Raw genomic sequence first — 6,594 nt, forward strand, 5'->3', positions numbered from 1 at the left:
ATCCTCCTGCCTCAGCCTCCAGAGTTGGGATTACAGGCAAGCACCACCATGCCCGGCTCACAGACCCATCCTTAAAATGAATGAATGACAGTTATTTTTTTCTGTCTTTGTATCACCCAAGATTCCAGTCCCAACATCCCAATGAAAAAATGGGCAGGGGAGCTGGTGGTGTAACTCTGTGGTAGAATGCTTGCCTACCATGCATGATGTCCTGGATTGCTTCCCAGCACCACAAAAAGAAAAAAAAAAAGAAAGAAAGAAGGAAAGAAAGAAAGAAAAAAGAAAAAAATGGCAAGGGATGTAGACAGACCATTCACAGAAAATAAAATACAGTGGAAGAATGGATAATGAAGTAGACTGGGAAATATACTAGATAAACAGAGGTGGTTCCTGACAGGGGTACACACATACTATCTAGGCCTCACTATTCTCTATGGCTGGGCCCAGGTCCCACTGCTGTCCCCAGGTGTTCCCATCAGATGATTTGCATAGAGTCACTCTTTTTTAATGTTTCTATTACAACATTATAGTATAGTGTATATAATAGTGGAGTATTATATTATTATAGTGTATGCAGGTACAAATATATAACAATGAATCCCATCATTATGTATAATTATAAACCAAAAATATGGAAAAATTGGGTCCATTTTGACATTCATATATGCATATCACATGATTTGCTCCATTTCAATCCCCAGTGCTTCTCCTTTCCCTCCTCAGAACTCTTTCCTCTACTCCACTGGTCTTGCTTCTATTTATTTATTGTTTTTCAATTGGTACATTATAGTTATACATAAAAATGAAATTCAAGCCAGGCACAGTGGCACATGCCTGCGATCCCATTGACTCAAGAGGCTGAGGAAGGAGGATCACAAGTTCAAGGTTAGTCTCAGCAACTTAGCAAAAGCCTGTCTCAAAATAAAATAAAAAAGTGTTGGGGGCATAACTCAGTGGTAAAGCACCCCTGGGTTCAATCCCCAGTGCAAAAATGTGGAATTCATTGTGATATATTCATACATGCACACAACATTATTTGGTCAATTTTACTCTGCAGTTTCTCCCCTTCCACATTCCTCCAAATTAACTCCTTAAATCCTCAAAAAAATCCTGTAAGATTGGTGTGAACATCCTCCATTTGTCTGACAAGGAGACTGAGACTCAGAGAGAGGAGGTATCTAGCCCTAGGTTGTCTAGCTAGAAGGTAGCAGAGCTGAAACTTGCCTCATAGTGGTCATTTCTCTGATGTATGCTGCCTTGGATCCTATGTATTGTACAGTTCGTGCATTGCACAAAGGTGCCTAGCCCAGAGGAACAGAGGGATCTGGACTGACATCTAGCCTATGATTCATTCAGACTGCCCCTTTGTGAACTTGTGTCTATTTGGAGAAAGGGGCTTATTTTTCTAATTTGTCCTCCCAGTGGACTGCCTCTTTCTAATTCAGACAACCACATTGTGTAAGATAGTAACAGCCTTACTTGCTGCATCTGCCTGTGAAGGTAGGTGCATGGAAGGGGTAGCTTGGGGTGAGTGGATAAGGATGAGACAATACAAGATGAGAGGCTCTTAGTTTGACAAAGGCTGATAGAAACAAGATAAAATGTTGTAGGAAGCCCAGGAACTTGTGTAGGGAAAAGGACTCCAATAAGCTAGGGACATAGCCTCTCCCTGAAAAATTTACTCAGGCTCCTGGACACTTCTGGGCTCAATCTAGGACTTGATTTGGAAGGGCATGGAATCTTTGGGGTTGTAGCTTAGGATCTTTTGAGAGCTTCACTGGGGTGTCAGTTTATGAGGCTCTCCTGGATGGCTAACTCTTGGAGGTAGATGATCCGTCAATCATCCTGACTTCTCAGTTCTCTGACTTTCTTGTCTCCAAATTCATCTTCCAGCCTCCTCTACTTCCCATTTTCATGGTCACAGCTTAGTCCTTGTTATCATCAAAAACTGAACCTCCTTCCCAAATTTCAAGTTCAAACATACCACTTTCTAATCATCATTTCCTGGTCCTCTAGTTAATTTATTCTCATACTGTCCAATATAACAATTCTTAAACCAGCCTTGGGGTGTAGCTCAGAGCTAGAGCACATGCTTAGCATGTGAAAGGCCCTGAATTCAATCCTCTGCACCACCAAAGGGAAAAAAAATAATTCTTAAACCTAAGGGTTGGGAATGTAGCTCAGTGGTAGAGTGCTTGCCTAGCATGTGTGTAGAGCTCTGGTCAACATCTTGATTGCAGCCTGTAAGACCATGAGCAGAGAACTCACCTAAGCTGTGCCTGAATTTTTCTTTATTTTATTTTATTATTTTATTTTATTTTTGCTTGAATATTCCAGGCAAGTGCTCTGCCAGTGAGCTGTATCCCAAACCCTATTTCAAAAGTGGAATCTCACTATGTTGCCTAGGCTGGTCTAGAACTCCTGGGCTCAAGTGATCCTCCTGCTTCAATGTCCTGAGTAGCTGGGATTATAGGCCTGTGACCATCACACCTGGCTCTGCCTGAATTTCTAACCCATGGAAACTGAGATAATAAATGTGTATTGTTTTAAGCTGCTAACTGTGTGGTAATTTGTTATGAAGCAATAGAAAACCAATACACCCTGTTTATTTTTCATTATGCATCATTATAATCCCTACCTTACAAACATGCTATTTTAGCCCTTGTGACTGATAGATGCTAATGTGACCCCCAGTAATTCCTATCATATGGTCTTCATGTCCTGTGTAATCCCCTCCTCTTGAGTGTGCATAAAACTTGTGCCTCAAGTCTAGTCAATTTTATGTGGCAAAGGTGATGGGATATTACTTTCCTAAGACTCCATCTTGGACTTGGCATGGTGGCACATTCCTATAATCCCAGTGATTTGGGAGGCTAAGGCAGGACGATTGCAGGTTCAAGGCCTGTCTCTGCAATTTAGTGAGGTCCTAAGCAATTTAGTGATACCCTATCTCAAAATTTGAAAATAAAAGGTTGAGGATGTGACTCAGTGGTTAAGTGCCTCTGGGTTCAACCCCTGGTACCAAAACAAGCAAAAAAGACTTCATCTTGGTGGACTACAGTTAGACTGTTTACTAGATAATTTTTCTGGGTGGTACTAGGGATTAAACTCAGGGGCACTTTACCACTGAGCTACCACTCCAAGGCCTTTTTATTTTATTTCAAGACAGGATTTTTATCAGCTTTGAAGAAGTAAACTGTCATGTTGTGAGAGGCTTTGCTAAGGAACTTGGACGTCAAGAGCCATCTCTGGCTAAAAACTAGCAATAATATGAGGACCTCAGTTCTTCATCTTCAAGACTAATTCTTCTAAAAGCCTGAGGGAGCTTGGAAGCAGTATTTTCCCAGTCAATAGTCTAATTAAACTAGAACCCCAATTGACATCTGCATTGCAGCCTAGTTAGACCTTTAAGGGGAGGACCAGGTAATTTGTTACCAGACTCCTGATGCATAGAAACAGTGAGATAATAAATGTGTGTTGTTTTAAGTCTCTAAGTTTGTGATTTTTTTGCACAACATAGGAACTAATAAGCCCCTCTTTTCTATCTGTGTACTGACCTGGTCAAACACAACCCAGGATAGTCAATGCTCCTCCTCCACATCTCCATGAAAGCTGCTGAATGTTATTAGAGAAAACAAAATAGTCTATTTCACTCTAAACTATTGATTGCAGACCTCAGTTATTAATAGCACAGCAATCCTGCTATGATCACTTCCCGTCATTCAGAGATAACTATTTCATATCTTTTTCTCTCTTCCCAATCCTTTCTCATTTATTTCTGAGAAATACAGAAATAGAGTGTTTGCCCAGCATGGGCAAAGTCCTGGGTTTGATCCCCAAGAACTGGAAAAATATTAAAAGGGGAATTCTTCATTTCACCACCAAATCTACAATCCTCTTTGCACTTAACTTCTTCCTTTGCACCTGTCACATGAAAGAACTGTCCCTCCTCATGTCAAAGGCTTTTGACTTCATCTCACGTACTCAAAGACTTCTCTGTCAGGACTCTCATCTCTCCTGCATGACCAGTTTCTCCTCTTTGGGACCATTCTCATCAGTACATGCACATGATTTATTATTTACCATCTTTAAGATTCCCCCCCTTGAATTCCCATGCCTAATTTTTCTGCTCCTGTAACAGTAGAACTTTTCCAGATTTAAGTTATATATTATTGTCTCCACTTTATCTTCCCTTCACTCCTCAACCCACTCCAGTCTAGTTTTGTACTACTCCATGGAACCCTCTTGCCAAGGTCACCAATGACATCAAGTTGTCAAATCCAACAGGTACTAGTCTTTGCTCATCCTAATTGTCTTTTCAGCAGTGCCTGACAATCAACCAGTTCTTCCTTGGAACATGTCTATTTCTCCTGTCGCCTTTGCTGACCTCTAAATATTAAGTTCTCTAAGACTGTAAACACAATTGCTTCCTTGTCATCTCCACTTGAATATCTCACAGGAATCTCAAATTGAACATGTCTAAGAGAGAAATCTTGATATGATCCTCCCAAATACCTCCTCTCACCTTCCCCCCAGCAATTATTGGACTAGAAAGCTGAAAATAATTCTTTTCCATCATCCCTTCAACACTGAGTTTGTTATGGGGTACTATTGATTCTACCTCTCAAATTTACATTGAATCTGTCCATATTTCTGTATCTGTTACTGGGCAGAGGTTCCTCAATTCTTGTCTTCCCAAAAGAAAGATTTCAGAAAAGAGTCACAGATAAAATAAATATAAAGGGTTTATTTACCAAAATGAAATTATGCTCCACAAGAGGAAGTGTAGCGTGCTGTCCCAAGAGCATTGTGAGTTTTTATGGATTGTTTATAGAGTTCTACCACTACAATAATTTGAGGTGGTTACAGCTGTGTCCCACATAAATTTAGCACACCTGCACCAATTTCGCCATGTTGGCAATTTCCCCAGCATAGACTGTAATCATTCTCCATCTCCCCTGCCCCCTCAGCTTACTCAATCTTTTTTTAAAAACTGTATTTTTATTAATTTAGTTTTGTATGTGGGATTGAACCCAGTGCCTCACGCATGCTACGCAAGCACTCCATCACTGAGCCACAATCCCAGCTCCCTACTCAATATTTTTTTTTCTCAATCTTATTTTGTCATAGGCTATTGTTGAGTTGACCAGACTGACCTGGAACTTGAAATCCTCCTGTCTCAGCCTCCCAAGTAATTGGTTTTACAGGTGTGTGCCACCATGCGGGGTTTCTAGCTATCTGTTTTAACATCTCCACTAACACTAACCTAACATCCATATATCATTGTCTCTTTTTTAATTTTTTTATTAATTTTTTAAAATTTTGCAGACTGCATTTTGATTCATTGTATACAGATGGGGTACAACTTTTCATTTCTATGGTTGTACACAATGTAGATTCATACCATTCATGCAATCATACATATACATAGGGTAATACTATCTGTTTCATTCTACTATCTTTCTGTCTCCCACCCCATTTTCTTCTACACCTTCCAAAGTTCCTTCATTCTTCTCTTCTCCCCGCCCCCCACTTGTTATATATCATCACCACTTATCCCAGAAAACATTCAGCCTTTGGTTTTTTGGGCTTGGCCTATTTCACTTAGCATGATATTTTCCAACTTCATCCATTTACCAGCAAATGCCATAATTTTATTCTTTATGGCTGAGTAATATTCCATTGTGTATATATACCACAGTTTCTTTATCCATTCATCTATTGAAGGGCTTCGAGGTTGATTTCACAATCTAGCTATTGTGAATTGAGCTGCTATGAACATTGATGTGTCTGCATCACTGTAGTATTCTAATTTTAAGTCCTTTGGGTATAAACCAAGGAGTGGGATAGCTGGGTCAAATGGTGGGTCCATTCCAAGTTTTCTGAGGAATCTTCATACAGCTTTCCTGAGTGGCTGCACCAATTTGCAACTCCACCAGCAAGGTATGAGTGTGACTTTTTCCCCACATCCACACCAACACTTATTGTTGCTTGTGTTCTTGATAATAGCCATTCTAATTGGAGTTAGATGAAATCTTAGGGTGGTTTTAATTTGCATTTCTCTAATTACTAGGGATGATGAGCACTTTTTCATATATTTGTTGATCACCTGTATATCTTTGTCTGTGAAGTGTGTGCCCAGTTCCTTAGCCCATTTATTGAATGGGTTCTTTGTATTTTGGGTATAAAATTTTTTAAGTTCTTTATAAACTTTGGAGATTAGTGCTCTGTCTGAAGAGTGTGTGGCAAGATTTTCTCCCACTCTGTAGGCTCTGTTTTCACATTATTGATTGTTTCCTTTGCTGAGAAAAAGCTTTTTAGTTTGAATCTATCCCATTTATTGATTCTTGCTTTTATTTCTTGTGCTATGTGGGTCTTGTTAAGGAAGTCTGGTCCTAAGCCAATGTGATGGAGATTTGGGTCTACTTTTTCTTCTATTTGGTGAAGGGTCTTAGGATTCTTGGTTGGAAACCATGTTCTTTCAGATCTTGAAATATCTTGTTCCAGGCTCTTCTAGTTTTTAGCGTCTGGACTGAGAAATCTGCTGATATTCATATTGGTTTCCCCCTATATGTAATCTGATGCTTTTCTCTC

This window comes from Sciurus carolinensis, chromosome X (assembly GCF_902686445.1).
Source record: "Sciurus carolinensis chromosome X, mSciCar1.2, whole genome shotgun sequence".
NCBI classification, from domain to species: Eukaryota; Metazoa; Chordata; class Mammalia; order Rodentia; family Sciuridae; genus Sciurus; species Sciurus carolinensis.